This window comes from Nomia melanderi, chromosome 13 (genome assembly GCF_051020985.1).
Source record: "Nomia melanderi isolate GNS246 chromosome 13, iyNomMela1, whole genome shotgun sequence".
In the NCBI taxonomy this organism is placed as follows: Eukaryota; Metazoa; Arthropoda; class Insecta; order Hymenoptera; family Halictidae; genus Nomia; species Nomia melanderi.
In genome coordinates, this window is record NC_135011.1 from 8,148,580 (window position 1) to 8,173,135 (window position 24,556).

Genomic DNA, 24,556 nt, shown 5'->3' on the forward strand with positions numbered 1-24,556 from the left:
ACAATTCGAACACGCTGTCTTGCAGAAGAAGCTTGCGCGTGTAACCGTTAGATGGCGCCACTGTTCAGTTTTTCAAATTCTTGCTAACTTTCCCGCTTAATATTTGGATGGCAGCCATTTTTCATAAATTAACCCTTTGCACTCGAAAGTTTTTCACCAGAAATATTTGAACATTTTCTGATGAGATAAAGATGATATCTTGTGAAACTAATTCGAAGAGAAATCACACATACATTGCAGAACAATGAAATATTTCAATATTTCTCAAATTGATGCATTATCCGCGGTATAATATTAAATATCAAATTTTATAGTTTTACTGCATGAAATCAAGTAGTGAGTGAGACGTCTCGAGTGCAAAGGGTTAACGTATAATATTATTGCAGAATGGTAAAAAGTAAATCTATGAGCATGTAGACGTATGTCAGAAATATAGAATATAATTTTTTCATAGATACTTTATTTTAAATTCAGTCATTTACAGAATACGAGTGCATTGATATTTATAAGGGGAAGTGGTAAGTCATGAACAGACATGCTGACTGATTTCTATTGAATAGACACTTGACAAGTGTTTTAAACACTATTATGTTAAAGTCGAAGTATATTATGTGAAAATTAATGAATTAATTCATCTATGTTCTCTTTTTATTTTATTAGTTTTTTATTTTTTAACACGTTCACTACCAGCGCTTATTTCGATGACGGTCTCCTGAATTATATTTTCTCCAATCCAATAAATTTTCTAAACAAAGTATTAGGAAAATGAAACTGTAACGAGTTATTGAGTTCCTAAATATAATGTCATAGTTTATAATATCTAAGAACAATATCTATAGGATTAATTTCACTTTCATTATGTAAAATATAAGATTACGGCCGTTACAAATATCTGACGCTAATAGCGAACGTGTTAATTAAATAACTTCATTCACGGTTGTACTAACTTAACTTTAACACAATTAAAGTAATTAATTAATAACTTTCTACATGGTTTGGGAAACATAGTATAGCTAGCAATGTTTTGACATATTGAAATAAATTTTTTTAAACATATTTTTAGATGCATCTTTTTTATGAGTCGATGGGGTATATTCGATGTGTCACAAAATGTGGACGATCAGCTGACACATTGTTTACGCGCGTGTAACGGAGAAACCGAGGGTCGAGGATCGACACAAATAAGAGCGGTTTCACACTAGCGATTTCTAGACGATTTTTCTATCGCCCGACTATTGACATGCTTTTCATTTTATGAACGATTTCTCCGGTACGCTTATTGTTCCGCATCTATCAAAGCGCGAGGTTCTCACGTGACAGAATAATTGCTACTGTTAAAACCGGTGGAAGACTTTCAAGTTATAAAGTAGATAGTTTCAAGCGCAAGAGTAATGGCTCGTCTGATAGATATGATTTTTGAGAATACAAAATTGCACATGGCAAACAACTTGTGTCTACGTATGGTAAACAATTTACATTTCTTGCTGTACCGATAAAAATAGATCCTTTCAGAAACCTTCCAAATGATTAGGTACCTTGACAATGTATGTAACCTTGAGAAATAGAGTACCATTAATCATTAGACTGTGGATCTGTACGTAAATTCCAATATTTAAAAATAAACATTACAAAAAAACAACACTTTGGCTTTTATATAGTCTTCCTTACCGTGTGAATGTTCTGTAATTGTTCACTTTCTAATTTCCAATTAGTGCACAAAAATCTGCAGTATAATTATACAATAAAACAAACTTCTTGAAAGAGGTCATCTATGCAATACCATCCATTGCAACACTATATCCAACCAAAATATTCGCATTTCGACAATTCTTTATAAACAATCGCCAATAAAAGTCTAAACACAGAACAACTGTAAGCAAAGTTTTCATGTCCAATAGAAATCACGAAACCAGTGGAATTAAATCAGAGTTGACCAAGATCAGACTAAGAAAATAATGTCGCCTCAGACGGTTAAACAATTTCCGTCTCCAAAGGGTCAAGTTTCAAAGTGACGAAATTAATCCTCACAGAGCAGCATGTGCCGCACTGTTTCATCAAAACACAGACGCAATGTTTCGGCCGGAACAACGGCTGCAACAACACCGGAGCCCGGCTAAAAGTGCTCGTGAAGAGAGTGTGGCGCCAAAGAGCACCCGAGGGCTCGGTAGGGTTAGCGACCTTGGTGTGCACGGGTAAAGGACGGGCCGTGCCGAGGGGCGCCCCTCGTGCATCCATCATTGCTATCCGGCAATCAGTGCCAAGCAACATTATCGGTCAATTTACCGTCACCGTGACCGGTCTTGCCACGCGAAAAAGCGAATCTCGTTACAGCCGCCCGTGAAAAACGTCCCCCTGGATATTCAGCCGGTCCGTTCGTAAGAGTACGTTCACTGATAAAATGACAGTGTTCTGTGGATAATTTTGTTGTTTAAACGTCGCGTAGTGGGAATGGGAAATGCTGTCTTTTTTAACGCGTTGAGTGCCGCACGATTTTGGCGAGAAAAATGTACAAAATGAAAATAATGTAACATCAAATGATGTAATTGGATTACCTTATTATTACTGCAGGTTTATCTTGTCGAATGTCACTGCATTAGGTGGTCTTACTTGTGATTTGGAAAAGTTTCAAATAATCGTTTAACCCCTTGTTTACAATAACGTGCGAGACTCGTGGTGAAGATTTTAAATAGAATTTAACAAGTATAAATATTACTCAGCTACTTTGAATTACGATTAAATATTATTCTTCTGTTATCAATGATTATATTGTAGGGAAAACGTAGACATGGAATGTGCATAGAATTTTTCTCTTTTTTCAATAATTATTAGCGATGAAGTTGTTGTATTAATTACAGGTGGAAAATAAATGATAGGGCAAAGGGTTAATCGAATGAATAGTAATTCGATTTGGTTGAGGTCACCAGTGACCCCTATAGCATCCAACGTGTTAATGCTATAGGTCCGTTTTTTGAAAGGAATGAGTTAATGGTAGTTTTAGTGAGATATAGATATCCTGTTTTTATATTTATATTCATACAATTAATGACGAACGATATCTTCATAAATTAATCTAGAGAAGTTTAACTGTATATTGTTATTGTAGATATATTTTCTTTGGAATAAGTCCATTTTTAGATAGAGAAATCGTTGATTTTCTTTGATAATTTTATAAATTGTTATTGTACAATAAAATCTAACAAGTTTATGGATTTATGAACATTGCTAGAATCGATTAACGTTTGGTAATATGTTTAAGTTGATTCAAACGCAAATAATTGAATATCTCAATGTATGGAAAAATGGACAAAAAAACGGCTCAAATGATAGGTCTATAATGTTTAAACATATTCAATATTATCAGAATTGATTATCTGTTCAGAATATACTCAGTAATAAGATACTAGAATCTTGTTAAACATATAGCGACGCAAATTAGTAAAAATTCTAAGTTTCTGAAAATTATTGCGCAATGTGCTAACACATTGGCTAATTTTAAGGAAACTGGGCTGTTTGGCCGGCAATTTTCAATCAGATTAACATACATCACCAAATGTAGAAAAATACAATATCCTCTTGTTATTTAATATATCTAAAACAAATAATCGGTTCTAATCAAATGTATTTTCATAATCACGCGGTAATCAGTAAAGTTTTACAAGTAAATATTTATATAAAAACGAGATTCCCCGTTTTCGGTACGTAACGTGTCAACAATAAGAAAAATAACACTTTACTTACAGGTGTCCGAGAAATTGGATTTTTAATGGCGACGCTTATCGACTGGAATTTTTCGAAGTTCGTGCTTATCGATTGAATTAACATCGCATTCACTTTTGTGAGCAATTGAATTGAACGTTGATCAATTCACTGATCGTAGGTCTACGCGTCGTTTCATTTGAAAGAAAAGATCATTTCGGTTCGCTCTCAGCGTCGCTTTTATCGAGTATCGCAGCTCCACTATAAACGTGCTCTAACGCGATCTGCCATCGCGCCGGTTCTTTCTATTATCGTTCCGCGGTAATGCTGGTAATTACTCCGCGACCTTACACTAAGCAGCGTCTTACGTCGACGCGGACTACTCATTAATTTCCCTTCGAATCGATAACCATCGGTTGCCTGAAATTAATCGGCTTCGCTCTTTTCTCGTTTGCAAGTTTCAAACGCGTGGTTAGTTAGATGATCTCGTTTCGAAGTTCATTAGAGGTCAGTCTATTGTCCGTTGAAGAGAGAGTGGATTAACCCACTACGATTTTCTTCGGAGTTGCGCTCACTGGAATTATATTGGAATTATCAACTATTCGCTTTTTATCCGTGGTGTCCATCGATGTCAGATTAATACCTTGAATGCCTCGGTGGTCACCGATGGCTGGCACTTTCGAATTGCCTGAAAATAATTACAACGTGTGAGATGACTGACGTTGAATAAAAATTGCTAATACTAGAACTACTGAGTAATAAAAATTGACTTTTTAAAATTTTTGTATGCGAGTAAAAGTGTCTTATTGGGATTTCGATGAACCGTTTCAGTTGTTTAGTGATATTCCCAAAAAGCATTTTTATCTTTTCAATGGTTATAATGGAACAAATCAGAAATTGGTTATTTTCAGTTATCTGGTAGTTTTAGTATTAATACCCTGAACAACAAAGTGAATATAAGTATAATAGGAATGATCAGAATAACCTAAGTAGCAATAACCTAAGCAACTAAAGAAATAGATACAATTTTAATAGAAAAAATCAGAAATACATAATTTTGACCAATATTTATAGTATTGATAGCCCAAACAACCAAATAAATAACAGCATAAAGCCATAGTAATAAATAATTAATCATCGTTTTCACCTGTTCTCCGTAAGAATAAGTAACACACGAAACGTTCTAGATCCTAGCGGCATTGGATCTCTTAATTACAAACGAAATAAATTACTTAAGTTATTTTCGCTGGTCCTCGGGCACACACGAAACGACGAGATGCATCGAGGGCCTATCACGTCGATGGGCAGAAGAGGACCTTCAAGTTTGTCGGCAGCAAATTAATCTTGTATTAAATAATGCCGTTTGTTGGCTCGCCGAGGCGCTTTATAACATCGGCAGTCGTAACATATAAATTACATGCACCGCGTTTATAACTTATACGGCCGGGGTATAAGTTATAAAGGCGTCGTACAGTCTATGAGTTATAACTGCCGTGATGGTAATTTATAAGTAACAACTGCCGAAGTTATAACGCCCGCGATCCCAGAGACGTGGGCTCCCCGACACCCTTATATTGGCTTGCGACGCTTGCGAATCGAACGTAAATTTTCGTGCTTCGGGGCGCGGGAAACTTTTAAATCTCGACGGTATTTAGATGCGCATACCGCGACCAGTCGTTTATCAGCCGGCCACGACTGGAATTTAATTCGTTGCTTAAAGATAATATACTGCCAGTTTGAATGGGACCTTATCTGATATTATAATATAATTACCTGCGATAACATGGATAGTTCATTATTATAATATATACTACTATTTTAAGTTTAAATTGATTTATTGTTATGATATAATTACTTGTGATAACATAGATAGTTCATTATCATAATATGTACTACTATTTTCAGTATAAATTGATTTATTATTATAATATAATTACTTATGATAACATAATTCATTACTATAATATGTAATACTATTTTGAATTTAAATTGTCTTATTACTGATATAATTATGATAATATAGGCAGTTCATTATTATAATGTATACTACTATTTCGAGTTTAAATTTATTTATTATTCTAATGAAGTTATGATAATATAGGTAATTTGTTAATATAAATACCGCCACTGGGAGTGTAAAATTATTTATCATTTGTCCGTCTTCGGCTGAGCTACGGATGTAATGGAATCCTAGAAAAAAGAGAAGTGCATATGTTAGATACATTTCTTTTAGAAAATAAGAGTATAACTAGGTCAAACAAAATTAGCAGACAGTAGGTGTTGAAAAGATAAAAATCTTACTAGGTCACAAGATATTCGTAGGTCACGGGAATGTTAAGACTCTGGAATATTTTATTGGAACTGCAATATATCATTTGAACACGGTTTTTATTGAGTGTGCTTGTTGTAGTTTTAACTTCGACCAGACAGACTATAAATTATTTTAAATTAATTACTGAGATTTATAGGCAACTAATCTAACAAATTGCCAGTTTCATTGTTTTACGTGTTACAAAGGTATTTTATCGTTTACAAAGGCACCTTCATGATTAATGTAGTGACTCTAATTTTTATAGAAAATAGTTAATACACTTCCTGCAATTCTCTAATCTATCCCCCATATTCTTTAAACTGCTTCAATTCAATCATCAAGGGGAAGGTCGTATAAGAAAATTCTCTAATTCAAAAATTCTAAAGCACATCCAATTTTCATATTTCCCAGTTTCTTCAATTCGTCGACCCACCCCCAATCATTAGCCACTACTATTTAATCTTCAAATGAAAGGTCGTGGAAAAAGATACTTATACAGATAGAAGATAAAGGTCAAACATTGTATACCACACAAACATCACGTTTTTGTATTTTTCAATTACAATTCTCCAATTAACTCCCAATTATTTTAAAACCACTATTATCCACTCATCAATTTCAATCACTCATTCACAAGAAAGCCACCTACAGTCGAAATAATAAACCAGAAACAAGAAAAACTCTCTCGAATACAGGCCATCGCCATTAACGAAGCAGAAAGTCATAGACACAGCTGTTCTGGGTCAAAAGATCAAATCTCCAAATATCCCAACAGTACAACCCCCTATTTTCATAAAACTGTTACCACCCAATTACCATTTCCAATCACTCACTCCCAACAAACTCGCCTACAATCGAAACAATAAACCAAAAATAAGAAAAACTCTCCGGAGTACAAGCCATCACCATTGACGAAGTGGAAAGTCATAGACACAGCTGCTGTGTGTCAAAAGATCAAATCTCCAGATTTCCCAACAGTACAACCCCCCCTTTTTCCTAAAACTCTTATCACCCAATTACCATTTCCAATCACTCATTCCCAACAAAGTCCGCTACAATCGAAGCAATAAATCAACGGCAACAAAAGCTGTTCCTCGAATACAGGCGAGCACCATTGACGAAGTGGAAGGTCGCGGAAAAAGGTACCCGGGGTCTGCGCCGGTCGACTTTTACACGGTCGGACCTGCGCCCGTGCATAAATCTCTACGTGGCTCGGTGCATTCCTCTGGGGGCAGGCGCACGTGCGTTCGCACGCGTGTACTCGAGATGCGACCTCCGTAGACACCAGCGGAGCCACCACGAGAAACAGGGAATCCTGAGAAAGATCGACGGGGTGAGGAACGGGGATCGGAGGGCGCGAGGACGAGAGGCGGAGGGAGGGAACCCACGTGGAATATCCAGTGCAGCATGTAAAAGCCCGTTATGCTCGGGACGCGGTGTTAGCGTGGTGCATAGGCGCATATGCATTAGTATGGCGTACGCTATAAATAGATGTAGCAGACCGCAGAGATCCCCAGCCACCCCGTCTCCTCTCGCGTATCAGAATGCACATGGTAGCGTTGCATCGTGGAAGTTTGCCTTCGTTTCTGCGAAAGAAATTTCATTCGCCGGGCTGACCGATTTTTTCCGATACCTCTTGACGATTCAGTAGCAATCATTGCGGAGTTAGAGGCTTTTCACGTATTGAGAATAAATGTCGCTACATTGAGGATATCATGTTTTCATATTTGGAATAGAAAGCTGCAATTGAATTATCGCATTATTGAAGTAATAAGATATTGGTATATCGTTTGTTTTCGTTTGTTCTTGTCTGTAGAGTTTTTCAGAGAAAGGAACGGGCGAGTTGAATGATACGGGCAAACAGGTTTAGAAGCGATTTGTTGCTTGAGTCGTGTTTATTGGGAATATTGGAAAACTGTTTCTTTGAAATATGATACTCGTACTTCGTAAATGTTGAAGAGGGTTCAGAATATAACCTCAGAATGATGGAAGATAGAAAGAAGGTTGTTCAAGAAAATCAAATGGATTCAAACAATAGGTAGGACCTCAACAAACTGAGATGCTATTTTTCGCATCCGGAATCAATCGAACTCTTAACTCCTTACGAACTCACTAATACAAACTAATAAATACACTCGTACTCTACAAACAAATCAACTCCCAATAAACCTACTCCACCGTACGGCCTCCAAAAAACAAAGACGACGAAGTAAAAAAACAAACCAGTCAATTGGAACACTATCTCCGGTGTCAGAAACAGGGTATCAATTAAAATTCAAATCGAAAATTCGCGTGGGCGTGCAACGAAGATTAGAAGATCGCTCGCCAGTGAAAACGGCCTGACCAAGTTCGGCTAATCTATATTGGCTGCAGGAGACCGTCCTGGTAAAAATCGGTGTCCTCGAACCGGCCAGCAAGTGAGCGAGCCTGTCCGAGCGTTAATAAGGCGTCGATATAACGCCGGCCTGCAATTTAAAACACCATTTTCGCGACGCAGGCCGTTATGAGATACCGGTATACCGGCCCAATCCGGGCACAAGCAGCTTCTGTTTTCGGCAATGAGGATGTCAGACAAGTTACGACACGGCCAGCAGGTGTTTGCGGGGAGAGCCTGCCGGGACCCCTCGACCGCTTCCTCCTCTTCTTTTTTCTCCCCTCCTCCCCCCTCTCTCTTTCTCTCTCCCTCTCCCGCTCACCCCGTTCATTTTTCATTTTTTCCTTTGATTCTTTTGAAACGGACCGGCTGCACACACGTCGCACGCAGCTACCGTTCAACCTTTGTTGTATCGGGTCGACGATCGATTCGGGGACCAATTACAAGATCCTGTTGGCCGTTCGCTGTTCACCGCGTGGTCCCCGGATGGTGGGTACGTAAAACGATTCACGGCTATTGACTTCTTTTCTTATGGGACGATTCGAATGGTTTTCGGAGGAAAAAGGGCTTGATTTTATTGCGATTGTTCTTTATGAGCGTTCTCGGTATGAGTTTAATTTTCTTGGATTGTTGATTTCGATCGCAGGTTTCGTTGTCGGCGAAAGAGAGTACAGTTCGGAACGATTTTTACGAGTGTACGGGAGACCGGGGAGAAAAGTATCTGAGATAAATTGTTATGAGGGTTAACATTCTCGCTTAATCAGTGAATTTTACCATTAATGGGTTGAGTGCTTGCTTTTTTGGGAGACTCGTTGAATTACCTGGTTATGGCTTTATGAAAATCTGTGTATGTAAAGGCATTGACTGCTGAAACGGCGTTCATAAATATTCTGCAAAATCGAGACCATGTATTTCATGGATTGGGCACTGGGAAATTAAGATTTATCGTAGTGATTAATCTTTTAGTCTCGTGAATTATTATTGGTTCAAGATATACAGTGCCGATAGAACAGTACAATTACTTTCGCAATTGGGTATGTATATTTGGATATCAGAGAATTAAATGTTAAATGTAGTTGTAAATATTGCGGGTAGATAATTAAGATAAAAAAATCTAGTTGAATATTAAAATTAAAAAAAGACTAGTTTCACGAGTCGTTCAAACCAGATATTAGATAAATTTAATTCGACACTTTAAAGAATTTTAATGAGCTAGAGCTTGACTGCCAACGTGTTAAAACACCTACTGAGAATTAATAAAAATATTCTCAATCAAAAAGTTATAGTTATTCTATACAATACTTCTCATATTAGGCAACTTTATTTTATTGAGTATATACATAATTCTAATATTCTTAACAATATTAATAATTATTATAACGATATTAATAGAATGTTGATAATTAATGACAATATTAAAACAATATTAATGATTCGTATAACATTATTACCAATAATATTAATATTAATAGAATCTCAGCAACATCTAATATCACACAAAAGCATTCATATATAATATTCCAATATTCTCAACAATATTAATAATTCATATGACAATATTAAAACAATACTAATGATTTGTATAACATTATTAACAATACTATTAATATTAATAGAATCTCAGCGGCATCTAATATCACACAAAAGCATTCATATATAATATTCTAATATTCTCAACAATATTAATAATTCATATGACAATATTAAAACAATACTAATGATTTGTATAACATTATTAACAATACTATTAATATTAATAGAATTTCAGCGGCATCTAATATCACACAAAAGCATTCATATATAATATTCTAATATTCTCAACAATATTAATAATTCATATGACAATATTAAAACAATACTAATGATTTGTATAACATTATTAACAATACTATTAATATTAATAGAATCTCAGCAGTATCTAATATCACACAAAAGCATTCAATTTGGTTACAATCTCTTACTTTATCCCTGGTAGATTAACGCCAGCGCAGACCACCGCGCGCGGAGGGTTAAATTAGCTTGTTTTCCCTTTGACACAGCGTACAGCGTTGCGCGTTCGCCGCGACAATGTGGCGAAATTCCCGGGTGCTATTGACGGAACAGCATAAATACCGAATTCCACGGGGCTTATCCCGTCGCAGCCGTCCCCCGCTTAATCCCAGGGTAGACGCGTGTCCCGCCCGCTAAGATCGTTTTATACGAGGAAACCTAAATAAAGTGCGGTCCGAACGGGCCGTTACGCCGCGATTCGTTTCAGTAATGCAGTCGGGTAGTGCACACGCTTAGGCCGGAGTCGCGCGAGTGTTAACTCTCTGCACTCGACAATGATTTTCATTAGAAAATATGAATTCTTTATTTTCTGATGAAATATCGATAATAGTATTTGTAGCTTGCATAAAGAAAAATTTTGTATGAATTTAGGGATAGAATTATTTTATTTTCATGCTGCGTATGGTTTTGTAATTTTGTCATTTATTTTGCTGTGTTGAATCAAATGATGCTGTGAGTCGCCTCTCGAGTGGAAAGGGTTAATGTAAAGCTAATTTAGAATTAAAATAAAATTTCTTTTTGTTACAATTAAGCGAGCTGTTAATGTATGTGTAGTATATATATTTTATATTTTAACTCTTTGAACTCGAAAGTTGTTTCACTTCATAGATTCATACTTTTCTAATGAGATAGTTATTAAATTTTGGCCTCTGTTAAATAGAAATAATATATGAATCGAGGGCAGAATTATTTTATTTCTATTTATTTATTATCTACAATACATTTTTAACATTAACTATCTTTAATATTGATGTATAATATATTATATATAACATATAATTATAATTTTGCTACGTCAAACAGAATGGCGATTGTAAGTCACCTCTCGACTGTAAAGGCTTAATATAAAAGTAACTTAAAATTAAAACAAGACTCCTATATTCCAACCATTACATCCCCCAATCCCTATTCCTCACATCCCACCATGACCTCACTCAACACTATTTTAACCAACGCTTCGTCTCCCAAAATCACAGATACCTTAATCATAAATCCGAATTCTATATAACACATTACATACATTCCAAATCACAGCAAAACAAACTCATAACCAAACCAAAATTTCTCTCAACAATTATTCGCATTGCCTCCTAACCCCTGTCCATCGCATCCCAAAATGACCTGATCCACAATCTCCCCATAACACAAATATCTTAACCATAAACCCAAATTCCACACACACCTTACACACACTTCACAACTCACTAAAGAACAGCCTCGCAACCAAAACAAAACTTCTCTACCCCAACAATTACTCACGTCCCCTCATCCCTATTCACATCGTCCTAAGATGACCTCATTCAACGCTGCTTCGTTTAACGCTACATCCTCGAAGAGCATATCTCGAGCGTTAATCGGAGCATTACCGTGCTAACGTAAGAGACCCAGGCCAGGGTCGAGGGACGTCGGTATCCCGAAGTCGATTCGTGATGCACCGAGACGATGGCGCAAGGCCGCGGGAAGCTGGCCGACGGTGGTGGACGGTGTGTTCTCGAGGGCCTCAAGGTCAACGATAGGTATCCAGTAAACGCCATGGAACCGGAGCATGAACAAGGGGGTGGGCGGAGAGGGCGGGGTGGTGGTGGTGGTGGTCGAGCTCGGCTGTTTCGTTGCATAATTGCGTCACGTTGTCCGGGAATCAGTGCTCTGGACGTGCACACCGACGGTTTTGCAAAAACTCACCGGCAAACTGGATTCCATCGCGAGACACGAGAGGTGTATACGCTCGCGAGCGGCCGATTGCACGCGCGCCGCACCGCTTATTTATACGCTCGCGGGACCGCGTTTATTTCGCGCGTGTATATCCACGGTTGTTCCCTCCGCGGACGTCCTTGTTCCTTCGTTTCAAAACTTCACCGTCTCGCTTTTTACTCTTTTTCTTCGGTTTCGTACTGTTCGTCTATTATTGCCAGCGTTGTATCATCTTTGCGACTGCTTCTAGCTTTTTTTGCTCCTTGCTTTGCAACGTGTCGGATTCGTGGTGAAGATTTTGATACATTGAATGCCATGGAGGTAATGGGTAATTATCAATCAAATCGAATTACTCTGGTTTATTCAATGAAAGGGTGATTATTTGGAAACATTTCTATATTACGAACAATGCTATTTAACGCATTGGCATTCATATAGATGTACGTGGAGTAATGATAATGGAATTCAATCCAGTAATTATATATTATACTTTTCCATTTTGTGTATTTTGCTCTATGAAACCGTGCGGCGTTCAGCGTGTTAAAGAAGATTTAAGAAGAATGAATGTTATTTTGTTCTTTAGAGTTTGAGGTAAATATGATTTTTCTGTTATTAATCATTTTACTTTGGAGCGAACATTATAGGGGGAACATCATTAATACATTTTACGTGGACTGTATTAGTACACTTTTCACATACTATTGGGTATTAGTGAATAAATGTGATTTATTTGATTAACATTTTAAGTTGAAAGTAAGAGTTTGATTCTTTTTATGTACTATTGAAAATATTTCTATTTGTAATTGAATATCATGAAAGTATATGGAATAATAAATTAGTTGCAATGAGCAAAATAACTCTCATGTAGTGTGTTAATAAGAAAGTAGTTGTATTGATTATAGTTGAGAATTAAATTATAGGGCTAGGGGTTGAAGTCTGTAGATGAATATTTTAGGCAATTTGTTATTTCAGTGTGTGTGGATGTAAAAAATGTATCAGGGAACTATGTTGTCGATGCTTGACTGCGGATTTTGGAATAATTTAGATGTAGGAATAATGTAGATTACGTGATTGGTATTTTTATTAATTGTGTGAAATGATGTAGGATTGCGTCATTGATCTCGAATGTGCTATTCCTCAGTGAAATTGATTTAAACGTTAAAACATAGAATTTATTAATTCTTCACTTATTCGTCATATTAACTGAACGAAGGTTTCATTAAAATTTCATTTCCTAATTAATACTCTCGCTTAATACAAAGAAAGTTAATCAATTTTTCACTGTACCGTTTTGAAGGATTTAGAATAAATAAATAATAATTAAGTAGTAAATAATAACTGCCGTGCACAAAGTTTATACGAACTAAATTGATTTCCTAAGAAACCAAAACATCTTCATAGTACCATCGGTACAGAAATACTCAAACAATAGATTTACACGTAACACACGGTACATCACAAAGTTACTAAAGCACCAACAGCGAATCAAAGACCGTTTGTTACAAAACAATCCAGCGAGATACTATTTCCGTTTTCTCAAGCTTCGATCGCGTAAACGTTCATTGCTCTCCTCGTGACTTCTGTGTGCTTTTCCACTCGTAAATTCGTGTAAACCTCCCATGGAAACCCACCATTAATTTATAGAAGGAAACGCAACGAAGTTGCAGTGCGTTGCCCGCAAACTGTTGAATCAAGCCGTTATCGTTACATTTACTGCGTAAATCACTGATTGATAATAGAAAAGCAATGTATCATATATATGCAAGAAAGATGAATGATATTCTGCAAATGTAACAAATGATTCGTCAAATTCAATTAAAAATTTCATTCGCGAGTTTAACGAGAAATAATGAAACAAAGAATAAAATTAAAGACTGAAAAGAAATTTTCCGAAACCTACAAAGAAGTTTCAAAAATGCACTATCTAATTGTTTCAATAAAAATCCTCTTTCCACATTAAAAATACCAACAACCTCAAACTAAACGAAGATCATCATAAGATAATGGCCGAACAAGCGAGAAGGAACTTCCTCATGAACGAATAGAATTCACAAATTGCACACAAATAGTCTCAAAAACTTACTATTTAATTCAAAACTCCTCTTTTCATATTAAAGATACCATTAATTCTAGACTAAATCAAAATCATCACAAGATAATGGCCGAACGCAATTCATCGCGTTTGCGTGGCACTGTAGTGGTTCGCTTACAATACAGACAGTTGCTCCCCTTGTCCCGTTTATGTGCTTTTCTGGCCGTAAATTTAGGTAGAGACGTGAAACCATCCTCTTTATAGCGGAAGTGGCTATAACGAAGTAGAGGACAGGCTAATTAATGACAATGTTGCAGAGCCCGGCTCTTCCGCAGAACCGCGCGCACCCCTTCCGTGAAGAACACACGCGTCCGCTTCTCTGGCCTTGTACATAAAATTTTCTTCTATGTAAATTCACTGACATGCCGACATCCAGTCGCAAAAAGCTTCTCCATTACCTGGCGCGCAACAAAATTGCAGGAGATACGTTCGCGCCGCGTGTCACCTGTGCCACTGAATTACCCCGTAAGGGTTTTTTGCTCGCGGACGTTGAATCGTTCTTTTTTCATCATTCATCGTCGCTCGGGCATTTTTTCGCGCGGAATGAGTAAATAAACTGTGAACAATGTTCAGGGATCGATGCTCGAGATTACGGTGCGGTTTCACGCGAATCCGTGACGGTTCGATGAACGGCTGCTGCGTTTTTTGCTTCTGTTTCGGCGCTCCTGTGTTTACGCGAATTTATCGGCGCGAGTGCTGGAAGAGTTTATAGAGCGAGGAATATGGTAGCTGCTATGGAAAATGCTGCAATGCTGTATTGATCGATGCGCTCGGTTTGAGGATAGTTATTATGTTCTTGAATCGTGTAATTGTAGGATGCGTGTGATAATATTTAACGTGTTGACTGCTACGGTCACCGATGACCAGAGCCTCTAAATTATTTGAGGAAAATTATATTCCGTAAGATAATTGAATAAAAATGTTCAGTGGCGTGGGTAACTAGATAATAGTGTAACGTAAACATTGTGATATTAAATAAATGATAATTGTTCCCTTTTGTCTTCATCGCAGAAGAATTAGGGGTACGTAAAGCACTGAAGTTTTTCGTGGCAGTGAACGTGTTAATGGGACTGAAGTTACGAGAAGGTATGGGGAAATTATTTTAATTATGATGAGGTTTTGGTTTTGTATAGATTTGTAGGTTGAGGTTTGGATATGGTACTTTTTCAGGAGACTTTTATTGAGATATGGCTGTAGTGTGTATTGATTAATTATGAAATAAACATTAAGGACTGTGTAAGAAATTGGCATGTGTTGTATCTGAAATTAGTTTTGAACATTTGTGGTTTTAAGTAGGAAAATGATCATTGTTTGGATATTTTTAGGTACTGTTGCAGATTGTGAATCGAAAGAATTTATATTGTGATTAAAAGTTTCTATATTCAATGTTAGATAAATATTAGCAATATTATTCTATCACTTACGTGCCATCCCTTTGAAATATTCTATAAACTTTCAAATAAATTTCCGAAAACCTACAAGTAATATTACAGTCCATCACTTTTTAATCGTCTTGTAACCCTATTGAATTACAGTAGGCAACTTTTATCTGTACATTGTATCTCGAATACTTATAAACAGAAGAATAAAATGCAGAACTTTGAGAAACGTAGAATAAAGTATTAAAAATGAGAGTAGAAAATAAATTAATATTAATAAAAGTGTTACTACCATAAATCAATTTAAATTCTACACAGTAACTTTTCTTCTTTCTATTACCTCCATATAATTATTCTAAAATATTCTATAAAATTTGATTTGCACGTTGAAACACGAACAGGCAAGCAATATTATAATTCACCACTTTTGAACAGTCCAGTAGCACCACTTCCGTAGGCATCCAAAGCTCTTCTCGTCACGCGTGTGTACTTTCCCGCACGCAAACACACTAACCGCCTCCCCAATGAGTTTTTCCCGGTAATTAACGGAAGAGGAGCCAACAACAAAGTAACAACAACGTTAAGTGCGAGACAACATTTTTGCTGAACGCTGCAGCCAACGGTCTGAAAACATTACGCACACACGAACACTGAAATCGCGGACGTTTCCGTTTTCTTTTTTAACCGACCAGTTGCTTTTGTCGAACGTTTCTTTCCATTCACACAAGAAACACGTTCCTCGGTTTCTGCGAACCAGAGTCGAGCGAAATGTAATCTGATTACGTGTCATTGGCAGTGATTCAAATGTAATCATTGATTCGGTAACATATTACCTTTCATGATCGTCAATCTATACTAATTAACAGTAAATTTAGGTTTCTCGGTGAAATTGATTGAAATGTTAAAAAAGAAGATTTATCAATTCTTCACTGAATCGTCATATTGATTGAACGAACATTTTATTCAAATTTGATTTCCTCATTAATCGTTCTTATACTATTTAAATAACAGATAATTCGAATATGGTATATGGTCTTATACGATCATTATAACATTATCTTTTGTGATCTTCAATTTCATTAATTGAAAACTAGCTAAAACCTAATGATTGCTAATCAATAATTACAACAACTTGCAGTCAAATGAAAGTTGCATTTGAATCGTTAGTCCTAATACATAATCAATGAACTGTCGATTATTACGTATATCCAATTTTTTAAGAAATAATTACAAATATAGAGCTACTACAAAAAACAGTCTCTTATCAGAATATTAAAAGAAACACTAGTTTTATATCTTTGATATACTTTCATATTTTATATAATGTTAATTATCTTTATATTTATTAAATACTCGTATTATTTGATATTTTATACATTCCTTTCTATCCTATGTATTTCGTGCAACTTTACACTTTCAATTCTCCATAAATCCATGCAAATTCGCAATGTACTTACAATCGAATTACGCTGTGCTTAATTTCGCTGCGAGCAACAAAAGCAAAATGTGTCATGTAACTGCAACCGGTACGTTCGTCGGCAACGTCCGTTATTTCGACGATCGCGTTCGCTGCGTGCACGCACGCCTGCGAGGGTGATGCACGGATAACTATCCGAGCTGCTCCGTCGTTCATCAATCGATTGCCGTTCGAATGGCATTCCAATTACTGGCGATCACGATTCTGCCCCGGCGTCATCCTAGTTTCTGGGATCGTCGCCAGTTAAGCGAATCGTTCACGGGTCAAAGTGGCCATTCCACTTTTCAAACGCTTTTAAATTTTACTGTTCGAGCACTTAATCGGTTCTTCGTGTGTGTAATTGCATCAATTCTTTCTTCTTCTATTTTTTGGATCGCGAAAGCGAAACTACTTTGCCAGATGAATGGTTCGTTGGACCATTAACTGTTGTTTTAGTAAAGTTTTGGGAGATTTTTTTAATTGTTGTTTGAGTAAATAGTTATCTGCGTTAGTAATTAAAGTGTTGCGTCTGAAAGGTAAAATTATTTCACGTGGCTAGTGTACAGAACTCATCACAGTGCAGTATTAATTTGAATAATTAATTATTAGGATAATTCTTATTATAATTGTGTTTATTAGCACTTGGATTTGATCGAAAACTAATTACTGTTTCGATCGAGGATTACTCTAAATTATCTATTATACTAAATTATCCAAGTTGTAGTTTATAATATTCATTAAAAAAAATATATTTTCTACAGTAATTCTATTTTTCTAATTAGGAAAATAGACAAATGCTACTTTAACATACTAAAAGTAGATAAATGCTACTGTAACATGCTAAAACTAGGTAAGTGTAGACTCTGATAAAAAAATTATTTGAGTCAACAAATAATGCGAGAACATCGACACTCGTGTCGTTCAGGTTGCAATGGTAAAATTCGAAATGTTCGTCGTTCGAATAATTACGAGCGTTACTGTATGTGGAGCATCAGACGGAATTGAAGCGTGATTTTATTGGGGACCGCTCGCGTGACATCGTCCATCCGAACTCGATTTGCGCTCATTCGGGAGGATACGGATGTTTTGTTCGGTAATTTAATTACCGTGATTTCTTTTTCCTCGCCGAACCGGCTCCCGGTGGACAGTGGCAAAAAATATGGTAATTACAGTTGACGACTCCGTAGGAGCGAATCGTATACACTACCGTCCAGAAGTTATTTGGACACTTACACCTTCGCTATAAAATATGAAATATGCACGTACACAGATGTTTCCGTTCGAACATCCCGAATAAAACATCGTCTATCGATTTTTGTCTGATTCTAACGATTATGATTAGTATAACTGTGTAAAAACTGATTCGACGAAATATTGAAAGCACACTGGTTCCATCTGTAATATGTTTTCAGAAACGAATTATTGTCTGCTTCGACTGGAGATCAGTATTGAAGGATTATTTTTAATTGAGCATAGATATTGTTCCTAAAAAGAAGAAAATTAGAAATATGTAATTATATACGAAAATACCAGATAGGTGTTTATTAGATGAAACATGAAAGAAAGAAAGATATAAATTGTAAAATAATTACAGTGAAAATCTTAGAAACTCTTGTTAACTTTTTTACAAGACACCGAGATTCCAGAAGTAATAAATATAAATGAATGACAACGTTTTGCATTGATAATGATAATAATTCTTAACAAAATAATTAATGATGTAATTACTAGAAACTGCAACTCGACGCTCCACTGTGATTAACCCCTTAATTGTGAATATGAGTATACTCGTCATGAAGAAATAGTAATTTTTTCTATAATTACCTCTATATATAGTCACTAATTAATTGTAACTAATAATGAGATTAAGTAACTTATACCATAGATATATTATTTTAAACGAACAAAAATACTCGAAAGGACAATGTCGCCTGAGCTCACAATAAACATATCACTGACAGTCAACCTGAACTCTTATCACTCCAACCGGCAGTCTCACTGCCAAACACGGATGCATCAAATACAATTGCAACGGTAAAATATGTATGAATTAATTTCCTGCTTTTTGATATTATTTTATGCTTATCCAACAGTCATAATTGAATTTTCTTTTTGAAATTAACAAAATTTATTTAGAGCAACCGGTAATCATTCTATCATATTCTTGGGTGATAAGGGTTAACAGGCTCGCGGTGGATAAAGTGTTAATACTAACCGTATCACCACTTTTCTTACCGTAACCAGTCAAATAACTACAAAATGAAAGTAAATAAGTTTGATGGTAAATTTTTCTTGATAGAAACAGAAACGAAAGGAAAGACAAAAATTGAAACACTGATTAATCAGACACTATAGGAATTGATATAAAGTTAACGAAAGAAAACGCAGCACTTTAACCCTTTGCCAGAAGTTTTTCATTGGAAATACCCAATACTTTCTAAGGAGTTACAGATGACATTTTCCGAAATTGAGTTGAGAAATCACACATACATTGAGAAAGAAAACTATTTTCTTTCAATATTTCACATATCGATGCATTATACAAAGTTCAATATTAAACAACACCAAACTTCACAATTTTGCTGTGTCAAATCAAATGGCAACCTCTCGAGGCATCTCTGGAGTGCAAAGAGTTAAAGTATTAAGTGTTAACACATTATTAACCGGCAATTTCAAGAAAAAGATATCCTATATCACCGGTTATTATTCCATAATTAAATACGAAAGTGAAACAACTTAAATAATCTTCAATATACTTTATACATACATGATACATTGAAATGAAACTTTGGACATATCTTTTATATAACTCTGAATATTTTACTTTCCCAATATTCTATCTCGTCCTGCGTTTAAAAAATTCAAGTAGCTAATACAAGTGCAGACGAGTTAACTGGTGACCGGTCAACAATGCGTTAACCCTTCGCACTCCATTCATTTTCAAAGTTGTCTCAAATGAATTAAAGTAATATACAGCGGTAAAATTCAACGTTTTATATTTATTTTATTTATTATTATCATTACTATAAAATTTAATTTTTACAATCTTTTCAACTATGATACTTTTTAAAACAATTTCCAACGTGATGTACGTATTTTAGGCTAAATTAGCATTGTCAGCTCTAATACAACGTACGAGTTTTATAAGAAATTTCCATTGTCATCTTCAGCATGACATACGAGTGCAAAGGGTCACCGTACGCGACGCGTTCCCCCGTAACGCGTTGACGCAATAAAACGATGATGAAAAAAGGAGTCTCGATCGAATCCGAACAAGTGTCGAAATGATACTTCTGGACGGTAGTGTACGAGCAGCGTGCACTCTTTCACGTTCATCCACCTTTCTTTCGGGTTAACGATTGATTTTATTGTTTATCGGGCCGATTTAACGAACGCTTGAAATTGGACCGAGCGTAATTGACTCATGCCCTCCTTCTTGTTTTTCTGTTTCGGTTTCGTGATTCATGCGAGCCTCTCCGCGTAATATCCTTGCTACAGCCGGGCGACGATAAATCAATCGTACCCGCGTAAATTCTTAACACTGCCCCGTGCATACGCGCCGCTTTAATTATCACCTGTCTTTTTATTGAGCCGCATGTACGATTTTAATGCGGCCAGCCTTAACGTGTAAGATATTGAATAATATCGAGCCACCGTTGCCGCAGCCGCTGGTGAACGACGCGACGCCCGGCGACGACGAGTTTTAATTCTGGCCGTAATAAAAATGGACGACATTATAATTTGTTTCAATACGGCGACGTCGAATCTTTATCGCGGCATAAAAATAAGTGGAGAGCTCCAACGAGCTTCAATGTAGCGGCCATTTATCACGCGCGGATTTTAAACGGATTTGATTAAATCGAGGTAAGCCCCGACACGCACGTGTGGTGGTTTTCACCGGCGAGTTTTTCAAGATCATTTCTGGCTCGTTTGGGAATGATTATTTGGTAAATTGGTCAATTAATTAGCGACGTTTGTTGCTTATTGGCTCACTTGACAAATGCTGTATGCCGCGTTTATGCGGATAATGTTCTGGAAATATGATGAAATGTGGATTTAATGTAATTTTCGTTGTGGATATGTTGGTGCATTTAATTTCTATTGTTTATCCTTTACGATGGAAAATATATTTAAGCATTTTCAATTGAGAGATACTCGGAGAAAGAATTTTATAATGGTTTAATCTTATTGTACGTTAGGCAAGAATATGAAATTAAATAACAATTGTAATTTCAAATTTGAGTTTGTTTACGTATAATGATGTTTTCTGAAAATTCGCCAACATTCGATGGGTTAAAGGTTACTATTAGACGGAAACGAAAGAATGAAAAATATTCTTGATCAGTACTAAATATTAAATCTTCTTAATGAGTACTCAATCAGTATTAAATACTCTAAAATAATTAGTCTTTACTAAAATTACCAAAATGGCGAATATTTACACTGCAACTTCCAGAATTGCGTTTCTGTTTCAGTGACTTTTCTATAAGAAAAACAATACTAAACTCAGCATGAAATTATTATTTGGTTCTCTCTTAAAATAATGAGATCACGACGTTCTTCATCGAAAGGGTAACTAACGTCGGAAGGAAGAAAGGATTTCGGGGTCGAGAAACATTGAGCCGGAAAGGTGCGATGTGAAACAGATTGGGCCGAAACGTCAGGTGAAATAATGGTCAATTTAAGTGGATATTGTTCGACGAGATTGCTGGTTACAGTTCGCGTCTGAAAGGATAGGCATTAAGGCGCAATCACCGGCGACGACACGCGGTGCAAGAATTTTAACGGAACCGTGTACAAGAGAGCTTTCGCGCACCGCATTCGTTTTGCTTCTGTTCCCATTGCTCTTGCCACTCAACGAGTGGTACGTCTTTTCTAACAACGTAAGTACGAGGTACACGTGGACACACCGTATCCACGGGCACAGGCGGCACACGATCGCGACGACGGAAAATACGAGCTAACCATTGGCGTAGCTATTCGCGGAGACGCGATGAAGTGTGTTATGTGTATGTCGGTCAGGTCTTTCAATGTAGAATGAAATGGAATGAAAAATAAAGAAAATGGGATAAGTGAAGAATGAATAAAATGGCAAAGAAAAGAAGATACGGTAAATAGAAAATGGCAAAGAATAAATAAAATGAAAAAGAAACGAAAGTATAATAAAAGAAAAATTGAATGAGTAAAGAATAAATAAAATGGAAAAGAAATGAAAATACGATAAATGAAAAATTGAATAAGTGAAGAATAAATAAAATGGAAAAGAAATGAAAATACGATAAATACAAAATGGTACAAGTAAAGAATAAATGCAATGGAAAAAAAACGAAAGTATGATAAATGAAAAATGAAAAATAAACTGATGTGTTATATGAAAAATAAATATTTTTGTAAATGTTAAATTTAAAGATATTATAAAGAGAGGATAGGTAAACTAAAGAATAAAAAAATAAGAAGTGAAAATATATATTAAGTAAGAAATAAGAAAATAAGAAAAGATGTAACGAACGAAAAATGAAATTGCAAAATAAACAAAGTAAAAGATTTTGCTATAGATTACTAAATTCCATTTTTTAATGAATTCTTCGAGAAGTATATTGTCATTTGATTCTGCTTTCCGTAAGATGGCACATGAAATTTCGAGTTCGCATAAAGCTCGCGTGCTCCAATTACATGTATCAAACATCTCCAATATTCGTCGCGCCTGTTTTTTTTAGATCCACTACTTGTTCTTTATGCATACTGTTTGCATACGTCGCCTTCGTTACTTACTCCGTATAACTATTTGCCGTTTATGACTTGTTATTTGCATTTATTCATTGGTTTCCGCTGATTCATCGTGCACTTGCCAGGGTTACATGTATTTCTTGTTACCGACTATTAATATTCGAGTTGTGTCTGTTATTTCAATTGCTCAATGTTGTGTAATGCGCGCTACACATTTCTCCCATTTATTGCGGCAATCGTATTACCAAAGGATCATGACTTTCTGCGAAACGAATTTGTACGTATTAATTCTGAAGTAACATCGTATTCAAATATCGAATTATTAAGGAATAAGCTTGCAATAACAATGCCAGCTACCCCACTACATCCACCACTAACCTGATACATGTTGATTTGATTCTTAATATTAACCGATTAAATATATTACAAGATACAAATAGAATGCACACGTGAAGGTGGCTGTAGAAAAGCATTTAATTGCATATATTCCCAGTTAATAAATTAAACGTTCATCCTAAATTCTTTAAATAGCAATATATGTATGCAATATGTCTGATATATGTTCATTACGAATATACCTGTAGATCACTGTAAAAATGTTACCATTGATGTGCAAATTACCTACGATCGTATATACAAAATGTAATCACTGATAATCTGATGCAGCTATAATAATAATAATAATAATACAAATCATAAATAAAATAGTAATATAAAAAAAGTAAACATAGACAAAAATATAATATAAATATAAATATAATAATAAAGGAGAAATCATGGATATTCCATCAGATAATAACGAATACTTTCTAACAAAAACACTTTCAGTCCCAAAGGGCAATAACAAGAAAAAATTCACGCGAAGTATAATACAAACATAAATTTAATAATAAAAAAAATCATCCATATTCCATCAGATAATAACGAATACTTTCTAACAAAAACACTTTCAGTCCCAAAGGGCAATAACAAGAAAAAATTCACGCGAGGTATAACATAAATATAAACTTAGTAATAATAAATCATCGATATTCCATCGAATAATAACGAACACTTTCTAGCAAAGATACTTTCAATCCCAAAGGGCAATAACAAGAAAAAATTCAGGCTACCGTTCAGCTAAACCCCCGCAACTTTTACAGGAAACAGAATCGAGGCCCATATTACCTGCAATTCGGTCTTGCGGGCAAGTCCTTGGTGGCGCCGGTTTTTGCGACACGTTTCCTGGTGCCCGGCAACCGTATACTTGCGGCCGTCGATCGTATGTTCGAGCGATTAAACGATAGAAGCGATTAGGAAGCCGCGCGCGCATGCCTTCGCAACGGCTACCATGAAATTATTAGCACTGGCGCCAGTTATCTCGCCTCTTCCTCTCTCTTTCCCTCCGAAAGCGTTGCCAACTGTCTCTCTCTCTCTCTTTCGCTCCCTCTCCGCTTATCTATCCATCGGATCATCTATCCCTCTTACTTCTTTTTTTCCCCCTCTTTAATTCCCCTCGCGTCGTGGAAACGCCACGCTACCGCCATCGCAACGCAGTACCTCACCCACGTTTCTTCTTGCACGATCGCGATCGCGAGTAATCTCGCGTGTAACGCGACGTTCCGCGACATTTTTTTCACAGCTTAAGAAATCTCCAATAAATCGAACGTCACTTCCTTGTACCTGTGTTCTCTTTTTGCGCTCCTCCACGCGATAAACCAATGCTAACGACTTTTAACGGATTTCTGGGTTACGATCGATTGTCCTTTACCGCTGGTGACTTTCGTAACCGATTTGGGAA

General features: G+C 36.1%; 1 long non-coding RNA gene across 2 annotated transcripts; it reads right to left on the bottom strand.

Annotated features, from left to right (window-relative positions):
* Positions 1 to 493: 493 nt before the first annotated feature.
* LOC116432284 (uncharacterized) lies at positions 494 to 24,129 on the bottom strand. Of its 2 annotated transcripts, XR_012999947.1 has the most exons (4): positions 23,944 to 24,129; positions 5,819 to 5,886; positions 4,340 to 4,384; positions 494 to 4,270 (listed from the first exon to the last, which is right to left on the bottom strand). It is a non-coding gene; the product is annotated as an uncharacterized LOC116432284 (long non-coding RNA). The 2 variants fall into 2 exon arrangements; XR_004236102.2 differs by having other exon boundaries at positions 494 to 4,384.
* Positions 24,130 to 24,556: the final 427 nt, after the last annotated feature.